The following is a 12,747-nucleotide window of genomic DNA, read 5'->3' on the forward strand; positions in this document are numbered from 1 at the left end:
CAGGAGCAAGTGGTTAAGCTGCCAGGGATTTTGTTGCAGCCGCACCTGTGTCATCCTTGCTGTGTACATCTATGTTCTGGTGCCCAAAAGAGTTCATATAAAAACAAAAACAAATGTTTAACGTGTTAAAAAATAATATGTGTCTTCTGCTTTTTGCATGTTTTTTCTTTTTACAAGAATTGTTGGTGACCATTTTCTTTTGAAACATTTTAATATCTGCTTTTTTTCTGGGGTTTTTCTTGTAATATAGGAAAGCCTAAGGCCAGAAATAAACCCCATAATACACTGTACATGTAGACTTTGATATCAAATAATTGTTGTCCGCGGTGTTTGTGCAATCAAAACAGCTTTTATAAAATCCTCAAACTTCTGTGTGTGAATCAGACATGAGCTGTAACTTGATAGAAGATTACAGTCCGGGGAAGACGGGGAACATTCATACAGACAGCCTGTGTTGATGTGTTTAGTGACGGTTTGTGGCTAAATATGTTTTTAGAGCCGTAGTAGAAGATGTTGCCTCATCATGTAGTTATTTCTCATGTCACGTGAAATTAATATCTCCTGCAGTACTGCTAATGCCAGTGTCGGAATATGAGACGAGAATTAGCGGTATGGAAGATGAGTCTATGAGAAACGTATTCAGCTGCAGACTCCGAGGAAGAAATTGCTTGTTGTCTGTGGCCTAAAATATAAAGGTTTTATTACTAGATGTAAAGAAAAAACTAAATACTGTAAAATCATAAATCTTATATGTTTCCCCTCATTATGTCCAATAGTTGTATTATACCAACAGGATTTTTATGATGTTCCATCGGCTCATCATCTCCTCATTCAGGTCTCTACAACACCGGATCCTCTCAGTGGAGATCTTCCATATAAGAAAATTTTCCTGATTTATCCATCAAAGATGGATATGGACAGGGACAAGATGGCGGCGAGGATATTACACCTCACCCTAGAGATCCTCTTCCGGCTTACTGGAGAGGTGAGAGATTCTGATGACATCACATTTAATCATTCTTATCTATGGGAATAACAGATGAACAGAACTGGAGAGGTGAGGACTCTGGAAATGTCTGTTGTGAGATTTATTAATGTGTCTTTCCTTAACCAGGATTACACAGTAGTGAAGAAGACCTCTAGTGAGTGCTGTCAGGACCCTGTGTCTGAGGGATGGGGAAAACCCCTGAGACTAATCACGGGGCCTCCACCTCACCCCTTGATACATGAGGACATCAATGACCAGAAGATCCTAGAACTCACCTACAAGATGATTGAGCTTCTGATTGGAGAGGTGACATTACTGGGAATGCTGGGACATTATACAGTAACGCTATGAAGGGATTGTGGAGATGACGGTATCAATGTATGTGTCAGGTTCCTATACGGTGTCAGGATGTCGCCGTCTATTTCTCCATGGAGGAGTGGGAGTATTTACAAGGACACAAAGATCTGTACAGGGACGTCATGATGAAGATTCCCCAGCCCCTCACATCACCAGGTAATAGACAGGACTAAATACACGCAGCTTACAATTATCCGTATGAAAATAATTCAGTCCCTGTATGTGTTTCCTCCAGATCGATCCAGTAAGAGGACAACACCAGAGAGATGTCCCCGTCCTCTTCTTCCACAGGCCTGTAAACAAGAAGATCCCAATGTTCCTCAGGATCATCAGGTAGATGGAGAGAAGGTGTCATGAGATCTCCCCTACAATGTGTAGACGGCTGTAAAGGTCTTGTGCTCAGTCTTGTTTTATCCACAAATATTTATATTTGTGTAATGAGAACAGTGGAGATGACGGGATTAGAGCTGATCATAGATGGGACTTCTCCATCTTATTTCTATAATATTTGTTCCAGAGTGAAGATCAGACCCATATTAATACTACAGAGACATATGTGATGGGTGATGAGCGGTGTAAAGAGGAGATTCCTACATATGACTACCCAGGTGAGTCGTAACCACTAAATGCAGTGAACTCACAGATTCTTCTCAGTCACCGGCTGTGGCTGCTTTATCGGTGGTGTAGTCCGGCCGTATCACAATCGTGGATCACCATTTTGCCGCTCGACCACAACATTCTCCTCTGTCCGAAAATGTTCAAATTACTTTGTGAAATTGTGAAAGACCTTTTCTATAGAACTTACAACCTGGAGGATCCACCTACTCCCTAGGATTAGAAGACGCTGACCGTTACCTGCCCATATCTGTAAACTACAAAGCCAAATGACAGCGTACGTAGAATGTGCTGACAAGTTAGAAAATCACTTGAAGAAAAATATTACGATGGGCCTGTAAGAGAAAGCGGAGGGTAATGATGGTGTTGGCTTCCTAGAACAATGATATCTTATTGGATGAATCTACCTTCTCGCCCTTCTGTGCTGCTGAATGTGCTCATATGGTCCTTACAAGACACTGTACAATAACAGCAGAGTTTCCCTTTATCTTGACTTTTCTTTTTCTTTTCAACCAACTAACTTCAAACAGGATTGCGATAAGCTACACTAAAAACATTACACCTGTGCCATGATATATCTCTAAGCTGTGCGTGGCTGATGGCTGTAATATACATTTATTCCCGCCTGCAGGAGATGTGTTGGCTCCAGCCCTGGTTTCATGGATTCACTCCACGTCATAAATTCCATTATGTTTTCAATCCTAAGGAATTCAGATTACTACACAATCTCTCCTGAAACAGGGAGCACTAATACTTTCTATACTCTGCTGGTCAGAATTCATAGTAGCTCCAATGCTCCACCATAAATGAGTGCAACTCCGGTTTAGTGTTGGATTTCTCCCTTCATACATACGTTGTTGTTGGGGATGTTACATGTTTTTATATTCTTTTTTTTTTTTTTACCAGTTCATTCAGTATGATAGCTTCATTGTAGTGGGATCGGCCTTCCTCACTTATGTGACTCTGTAACTCCCTGGTAGCCTTTCAAAAAGATCTCCATTGCCTCTTCCAAATGCCCAAGCTCTAAATTTAAGACACCTCATCTCTGCACTATTATAAAAAGTTCTCTTTGAATGCCTAATATTTCTTCTTGAAACTCATCTGCCGGAAAATATTGTCCCTTAAGATAGTTTAGATTGCCAAGAGCCACCGAGCCCCATACTCTAATTACTCCCATTACCAGCGCCGCCTGCAGAATGAATAAGGCGACTCCTGGTGACAGAAGCCGATTCACAGGATCAGATCCCAGAGGAGATGGGACAAACCATTTGCAGAAGCCCTAATATGACAAAATGTCAGAAAACCAGAGCAGTAGAAATCCCCATAAAGTGACTTCATTTTGGAAATTACAATTCTCAGTGAATTAATCTATAGGAGTATTGATTATTTTGACTACACAGGCATTTTCCGAAAATTAGCCCTGGATGTTGGAGAGTAAAAATTGCATATTGGCCATTTTATTACCCAACACATAGTGCTCAGATTGTGCTCCAGGATACACAAACACCTTAAATTAAGTGGGTTCTTCTCACTATAGTAATGCCAAATACATGGATGCTAAATGTGTTTTGGGCGCACTGCAAGGCTCAGAAGTGAGGGGGAGATTTGGCTTCGGAAAAGAAGATATTGCTGGATTGGTTTATGGAAGCCATGTTGATTCTCAAGTGCCTTTGAGCCACTAATAAAGTGGAAACCTCTGTTTTTCCACTGACAGATGATGGACCTGAGTGGGGGGCTTGTTTTTTGTAGGATGAGTAGAAGTTTTTATTGGTATCATTTTTGCCTACATAACATTTTTTGATGGCTTCTTATTCCATATTTTGGAGGCAGAATGAACAGTTGGACACCACGCTCTACTGGTTCATCCTATGAGGTTTTCTATTAGACTGTGAACTGTCATTCTGTCAATAACTTGCCATTTCTACAGACATTTTAAGTACAATTAACACAAGAATCCCATAGAAAAATAAATAAAGATAGCATACCACTTCTAAATCAATCTAAACAAACACATCCCTGGGCTACATGCTAGTCCAGGAAAATGAAGAAATATATGCTCAAGTTTAAAAATCAATTTTATTAGACGCAAATCTAAAAAATAGAGGAATATTTAAAATATTTTAAATATTTCTCTATTTTTTAGATTTGTGTCTAATAAAATTGATTTTTAAACTTGAGCAAATATTTCTTCATTTTCCTGGACTAGCATGTAGCCCAGGGATGTGTTTGTTTAGACATTTTAAGTAGAAATGTTCAAAAACATAAATTTCAAGGACATTTTATTCAAAATTAATAATTGTTTTTTTTTTCTGAGCAGATGACTGTACCAGGAGATCAGAGGGACAGGAGATTTTTAAATTGGATGATCTTGAGATCCCACATGATACAATTGAAGTGAATGCCATTACTCCAGATATACCATCATCCCTTCACAGCAAACATCAATCATCTGATCCTATGAAACAGGTCCTATCTTCTGATTCATTGCCAACTACTAAGGAAAATGAAAATAAAATAAGCATTAAAAAACTAACTGCTCCTAAAGCAAAGAAATCATTTTTATGTTCAGAAAATGGAAATAGTTTTACCCTCGAAAAGTCTATTCTTAAACCTCAAAAAATACAAACAGCGGACAATAGATTTTTTTGTTCCAATTGTGGAAAATATTTTAACCAGAAATCAGTTTTTGTTGATCACCAGAGAACCCACACAGAGGAGAAGCCTTTTTCATGTTCAGAATGTGGGAAATATTTTAATCGGAAAGACCATCTTGATAACCACCAGAGAACCCACACAGGGGAGAAGCCCTTTTCCTGTTCAGAATGTGGGAAATGTTTTAACCGGAAAGAGCATCTTGATAACCACCAGAGAACCCACACAGGCGAGAAGCCCTTTTCCTGTTCAGAATGTGGGAAATGTTTTAACCGGAAAGAGCATCTTGATAACCACCAGAGAACCCACACAGGCGAGAAGCCCTTTTCCTGTTCAGAATGTGGGAAATGTTTTAATCGTAAAATGATTCTTGATAGACACAAGAGCACCCACACAGGCGAGAAGCCCTTTTCCTGTTCAGAATGTGGGAAATGTTTTAATCGTAAAATGATTCTTGATAGACACAAGAGCACCCACATAGGGGAGAAGCCCTTTTCCTGTTCAGAATGTGGGAAATATTTTAACAAGAAATCAGGTTTGATTAAGCACCAGAGAACCCACACAGGGGAGAAGCCTTTTTTTTGTTCAGAATGTGGGAAATATTTTAACCATAAATCAGTTTTGGTTACGCACCAGAGAACCCACACAGGGGAGAAGCCCTTTTCATGTTCAGAATGTGGGAAATGTTTTAACCTTAAATCAGCTTTGGTTACGCACCAGAGAACCCACACAGGGGAGAAGCCCTTTTCATGTTCAGAATGTGGGAAATGTTTTACCCATGAATCGGATTTGGTTAAGCACCAGAGAACCCACACAGGGGAGAAGCCTTTTTCATGTTCAGATTGTGGGAAATGTTTTAACCAGAAATCCAATTTGATTAGGCACCAGAGAACCCACACAGGGTAGAAGCCTTTTTTCTAATCTTATTTTTAATCCAATACATTTTTATTGAGATTTATTCATTAGTTGTTTTTTTTGTTTTTTTATAAAACAAGAAACCAGTGCATACAATAATAAAATAACATACCATAGGGATCACATACATGCATCTCTCCTATATATCCTTTCAGCTTGCCCATTACCATCTGATAACTTGCAGTTACTATATCTTACAATTAACATTCCACAGTCTTGAAATCTCTTATATAACCATAATATTGTAATAAACATTATAATCCTATACACATATAGGTGTGCTATATTACCCATACCACATGTTAAGGAATTCCAATACACATTACAATGAAACATTAGACCTCGCCAATACTGCCCTTCTTCCATAAGTCATTGTCTCTCCAACAATAACCCCCTTGATGACATTCCAGGTGTATCCAACCATAAGCCCCATGTTTTCTTAAATGTATTCACGGAGTTTAGTTTTTTACATACCCCTTTTTCTAATCTGATAATATTATTTATCCTATTTTTGACTTCACTAATTTCTGGAGATAAGGGGTTAATCCATTTGGATGCAATATGTTTCCTAGCTTGAAATAAAATACGTGAAATCCCTATTGAAATTGGGTTAAATTCCATATCATCCTCTAATATACCTAATAGACATTTTTTGGGTCTGGTTGAATATCTATTTTATATACCCTCTTTATAATAGACAGAACTCCTTTCCAGTATTTACCTAACTCCCGGCATTCCCATAGCGGATGTAATAGGCCCGCAGCATCCATGTTACATCCTGGACGTTCAGCAGCAGTCCGGTATCCTATGTTACATAGGAATCTAGGCGTCTTATATTTCCTATGTATTAATATGATCTGGGAAAATCTCTGCCCCTCATGTAAAGATAATTGGGGAACCAGTTCTAATACCGCTCTCCATTGATCCTCAGAAATTGGACCTTTATCTCCATCCATTTTTGTCTAGCTGGAGAAGGAAATATTGTTAAATAATTATCAAGAAGGACTCAATAAAATATCAGAAATACGACCCTTAGTATTTCCCTTCTCTAATACCAACTTAACAAAAGTATTATTTTCTACCCAAAAGGGAGTCCATCTTGATTGTGCATTAAATGAATGCCGAAACTGTAGAGATGTATAGAATTGTTTATTTGTCAACCCAAATCCCCCCTTTAATTGATCAAAGGACTTAAGTTTCCCTTCAGATAACGTTTTATATCGTATATATTCCTTTATCCACCAAACTCCAAAATCCCTCTAATTTACAGAACTCAGCATATTTATTATTAAACCATATAGGTGTAGATTCATTGCAGTCTCCTATTTCCATTATATCTTTACCCCTATCCCAGACCTTGTAGAGTAGAGCAAGTGTAGGGTATAGTGATTTCTTGTGTGCGAGGTCATTCAGTTCCACTATATGAATAGGAATATTCCACGGTGTCCTGAGGTAATTAACTCCTTAATACTATTTGGGTTTGCAGCGCTTTGCCACCCACCCAAATGTGACAATTGTGCTACAATATAATATATTAGTGCATTAGGAATCGCCAATCCACCAGATTCCTTGTCACTTTGTAGTTATTCACATTTTATCCTAGATGATTTATTTTTCCATATAAGAGAATGAAACTTGCTATGAATTTTCTGAAAATGGGAATTATGGATCCAAATAGGGGCATTATGCAGAATGTATGAGAGTTGGGGCATCAATATCATTTTTAATAAGTTCCCTCTTCCTACAGCTGATAATGGTAATCTGCACCACACATCGATTTTCTTTTTATACTTTTCCAGAAGAAGATATAGATTCAGTACAATGTAATCCGGAGATCTTATTGTTATACTTATACCAAGGTATTAGAATTTCTCAGCCGTTTGTATTCGTGTATGTTCTAATATGCTGGAATTAGGGATATCCTCAAATGGTAGAATAACCGACTTATCCCGATTAATGGACAGTCCTGACCATTCACCAAACTCTCCAATAATGTTCAGAATAGGATCAGTAGACGTCTGGATATCACCTACAGTAGAAACCAGAAGTTTCCATACACTATATAATAAGACACATCTGCAGGTTTTTCTCAATATCTGACATGAAATCAGAATAAACCTTTCCGGTTTTAGGTCAATTAGGATTACCATAATTTATAATATTTGCCAAATGCCAGAATAATGAGAGAGATAGAATGTTTTATGGCATTTTTATTACTTACTGCAAAGTCAAAAGTTTACATACATTTCATTAGTATTTGGTAACATTGCCCTTAGGCTGCGTGCCTAATATGTGTTTTTCAAGCATTTTTGCAGCGGAATTTCCACAGCGAAAACGCTTACAAAATGCTTGGTAATACGTGCCCCATGGTCCCCATTATCATTGCGGAAAAATACACACCATATCCATTAATTTTGCGGACACGCAGCGTAATTGCCGCCATTGACTTGCATTGAATCGCTTACTACTCGCATCACTACATGTGCACATGCGGATCTTAAGCAATTCAATGTGCGGATGGTACCCGGGTCTGGAGAAGATGAGACTCTCCTCCTAACCCAGGTACCATAGTACCTGTTAAAAAAAGAATTTAAAATAAAAAATAAATATTATGTTTACCTTCCGATGGCCCCCGGTCTCCTGTACAATGCGTCCGGTCAGTTGTACGGCTCGCAATGGTGTAAAAGGACCTGCGGTGATGTCATTTAGTCATGTGACAGGTCACGCGACCGCTGACGTCAGCGGTCGTGTGACCTGTCACATGACTAAATGATGTCACCGCAGGTCCTTTTACACCATTGCGAACTGTACAAGATACCGGACGCATCGGAGGAAAGACCGGGGGCCATCGGAAGGTAAGTATAATGTTTGTTTTTTATTTTTTACCATTTTTATTCTTTTTTTTAACTATTAACTTGGTCACACTATATAAATCCATGCCGGTTGCATGGATTTATATAGTGTGACCAAGTTGTCAAGCACTTTCCAAGTGATGCTAAAATCTCTTGGAAAAGCGCTTGATAACCCGCATGCAGAAATGCATACAAAAACTCTTGACAAACGCTTCTACCTGACAGGAAAAATGCATGTAAAATTCACATGCATTTTTCCTGCTAGGGAGATGCGGAAAAAATTTGCAGCATTTCTGCATTGTGGGCACTTAGCCTTAAACTGAATGACTTGGGTCAAACGTTTGGGATATCCTTCCACAAGCTTCTCACAATAGTTGGTCGGAATTTGGGCCCATTCCTCCTGACAAAACTGGTGTAAGTGATCCAGGTTTATAGGTCACCATGCTCGTACCTGCTTTTTCAGCTTTGCTCATAAATCTTCAATAGGATTGAGATCAGGGCTTTGTGATGGCCACTCCAAAACATTGACTTTGCTATCCTTAAGCCACTTTGTTACCATTTTGGCAGTATGCTTTCGGTCATTGTCCATTTGGAAGACCCATTTCCGCCCAAGCTTTAACTTCCTGGCTGATGTTTCAGATGTTGCTTCAGTATTGCTACATAATGTTCTTTTCTCATGATGCCATCTATTTTATGAAGTGCACCAGTCCCTCCTGCAGCAAAACAAACCAACAACATGATGCTGACACCCTCGTGTTTCACAGTTGGGATGGTGTTCTTAGGCATCCAAGCTTCTTCCTTTTTCTTCCAAACGCAACAATGGTCATTATGTCCAAAAAGTTCAATTTTAGTTTCATCAGACCACAGGACATGTCTCCAAAAATTAAGGTCTGTGTTCCTGTGTGCATTTGCAAACATTAATCTGCCTTTTTTATGTTTCTTTTGGAGTAATGGCGTCTTCCTGGCAGAGTGGCCTTTCAGCCCATGTTGATACAGTACTCGTTTCATGGTGGATATTGACACAATCTTACCAGCTTCCGCTGTAAAGGACATATCGATATCCATGCTATAATTACTTTTATAGTTACTTCATTTTTGCTGCTTGCTAAAATCATGTTATTATTCTTTGCATAGCATACATTCTTTCCTTCTTTCCTCTTGTTTCACATGCAATTATGATCCTGATGAATAATCTCTGTAATAATGTGAAACAATCTATTTGCCAGAGCCTTTGCAATAATTTTAGTGTCTACCGATAGAAGAAAAAAGGGACGATATGACAGCAGGTCTTTCCCTGGTTTCAAAAGGATCACTACAATTGCCTCATTCGTAGATTTTGGTATGTGACCCTATTCTAATGCTTCATTAAAAGTATCTCATAGTTTAGGGATTAGGAGATCCTTATATTTTTTTAAAAACTCATGACAGTCCATCAGAGCCGGGTGCCTTTTCATTAGCAAGGGACTGTAATGCATCCTCAAGATCAGACATTGTCAGTGGATTTCCTAGGAGCTACTTTCCTCTTTAAACTTAGGTAATTTTTTATCCTCAAGAAACAATCCAAGTTCATCCTCATTTCCTCTAAATCTTGATTCATAAATATTAGAATAGTAAGTATGAAAGGCATTTAGCACATTATTGTTTCCTGTTGTGGTGTCTCTATTTTCCGTGACATAAGATGGACCCTCCTGTGATTTATCTACGGTATAAAGAAGATGCTCCACACTTTCCCCCTGTTAAAAATATTTTTCTTTGTAAAGAACTGCTTGTTTTCTGCCTTAGAGATAAGATGATCATGAAATAATCTCTGAGCTGCCTCTTACTCCCGGCCATTACCAGCTGATGGGTTTAGGGTGTATTGCACCTCAGCCTGTTGCACCCCATTTTGGAAATCTTGTGTGAATTATTTAGTTTTAGCTTTGTATCTAATAATATCTCTTATAAGTGTTCCTCTACAATAGGCCTTCATGGCCTCCCATAGTTTTATTATTATTATTTTTTTAAAACATTTTATTGTTTTTATTGTAAAGATAATTCAAAACACATCCAAACATAAACACAATAAGAAATCAATCCAAATGGGTCTTGCTGTTGATTCTTGAGCTTTCAGCCATACGTTGTGACATGGATCAATCCTTCCTTTCTAATTTGTTCTTATTCTCATCCTCCTTCCTTTCCCTGATCTACATGCTATTCATTATTAATCTTTGTCTAACCATTTCACACCTTTATGCAAGTTGGTTTCTCATTATGTGTTCTAATATCTATTACTTTTCCCAATAGGTTCTTATGTATCAAACAATATTTGCAGAATCATCTGTTGGGTCTTGTAGTTTTCCTAGGGACCCTCTCAATGTCTCAGTGTGACACCAAACAGAGTTAACAAACGACGTTACAATATGTGATTTCTTCTTGATTACAGTGTTTTCCAATAAAACTTTTCCATTTAACAAAGTATTTGCTCGTGAGTTTATTTTTTTCTGCGTCTATTCTTTCTAGATATAATAGATTTAATTGTGAGATAAAATCCTGTAAAGTCGGGATTGAAGGTTCCAACCAACAACCTAGTAACATACGCTTTGCCAATAGAACCAAAACATATAATAATAATGGGGGATCTTAAACAAACAAGAGGGAGTTGTGTTTTAAAGTTCCACATTTCTTTAATGCAATCTAGAATAGCCCCCCAGATGCATAATTCTGGATACAGCAAAAGTCCATGTAACAAGACCATAGAAAGAGCTTTATATTTAGGACAATAAGTAATTCTATCAGGTTTAAGGTGCGTTTTGGGGAGATCAAAGGCGGATCTTGCTTTATGAATGATCTTAAATTGGGTTTCCCTCCACATTTCATAAGTTATTGCTTTACAGGTTTTTCCCCAACCTTCTCTTATCTTAACACCAATGTCTTGATCATTAAATTGTTCCTCCCAGCGGTGTTCGAATCGAACTGTTCGCCAATCTCAAATTCGAGCTGTTTTGGGCGGTGTTCGAGCCGTTCGACGAACCCGAACGATCTGAAAAAAATCCGGCTGTTCGAGGTTATGTTCGATAACTGTTCGTGCACCAAAATCGTAACTGGATTTTTTCACAGTAATACTGTTAATCAATGTTAATACGCAGTTTGAGTGTACAGTGGGCGGGGGGAGGGGCAGGGGATGGATCTCTGCAGGAATAATGAAGATCTCCATTTTTTTTTCTCTTTCCCGCATTTACAGTGGGGAGGTGCAGTCTGTCAGCCTATCAGCAGCGCACACACGGAGCAAAGTGCTTTTTTTCACACAAACAAGGGCATGTGTCATTGGCTGTGTATGTCACATGTCCTTGCCCTATAAGACCCAGCCATTTTCCCCGTCGCCACCATTTTCTCACTGCTGCAGCTGAGTGTTAGACGGCACTGCTGCTGCTGTTAGCGCTATATTGTGTAACTGAATTGCAAGCAAATTTTCTCTTAAATAGACAGAAAGGTGTAGGGAGTAGGGACTAGTTTGTAATTGCAGCCCTTTTAAGGGCTAGGTTACAGCAGTTCCTAGCACTTTTAGCAGGCAGGTCTGTGCACTTAAATCGACAGATAGGTTGGGAGTAAGGACTAGTTGTAATTGCAGCCCTTTTGAGGGCTAGGTTACATCAGTTCCTATCACTTTTTACCAGGCAGGTCTGTTTTAGTGCTGTGCAAGTGTTTTTCACAGCATTTGGCTAAATCTAGCTAAGCAAATCCTTTTGAGCCTCTTGCAGTGTGTGTTAGTCAGTGGAGTAGCCTATCTGTGTTGCAAGATATACCACCTGTGTATAGAATACCAATTTTTTACTGCACCTAGCCAAGTAAAACCTTTTGGGCCTGTAGCAGTGTGTGGTACTCATTGTATTAGGCCATCTATACCAAGCTCCACCAGCTTTGAAATTAATAATAATTTTTAGCTGCATCTTGCCTGTAAAATAATTTTGGGCATATTAGCAGTGTGTGGTACTCATTCTATTAGGCCATCTATACTAAGCTCCACCAGCTTTCAAATTACTAATAATTTTTAGCTGCATCTTGCCTGGAAAATAATTTTGGGCATAGTAGCAGTGTGTGGTACTCATTGTATTAGGCCATCTATACCATGCTCCACCAGTTTTGAAATTAATAATAATTTTAAGCTGCATCTTGCCTGGAAAATAATTTTGGGCATAGTAGCAGTGTGTGGTACTCATTGTATTAGGCCATCTATACCAAGCTCCACCAGCTTTGAAATTAATAATATTTTTTAGCTGCATCTTGCTTGTAAAATAATTTTGGGCATAGTAGCAGTGTGTGGTACTCATGCTATTAGGCCATCTATACTAATCCCCACCAGTTCCATATTACTAATAATTTTTAGCTGCA

At 38.6% G+C, this 12,747-nt stretch overlaps 1 protein-coding gene and 1 pseudogene across 1 annotated transcript in view; both read left to right on the top strand.

Annotated features, from left to right (window-relative positions):
- LOC141212724 (uncharacterized) overlaps window positions 1–5,533 on the top strand; it is an 83,402-nt pseudogene extending 77,869 nt beyond the window's left edge.
- Window positions 1–12,747, top strand: part of LOC141212753 (uncharacterized) — a 229,092-nt gene that overhangs the window by 178,240 nt on the left and 38,105 nt on the right. The gene's annotated exons all lie outside the window — the stretch shown is intronic.

Source organism: Phyllobates terribilis, unplaced genomic scaffold, assembly GCF_046119375.1.
Source record: "Phyllobates terribilis strain yellow unplaced genomic scaffold, ASM4611937v1 Scaffold_183__1_contigs__length_3771566, whole genome shotgun sequence".
NCBI lineage: Eukaryota > Metazoa > Chordata > Amphibia > Anura > Dendrobatidae > Phyllobates > Phyllobates terribilis.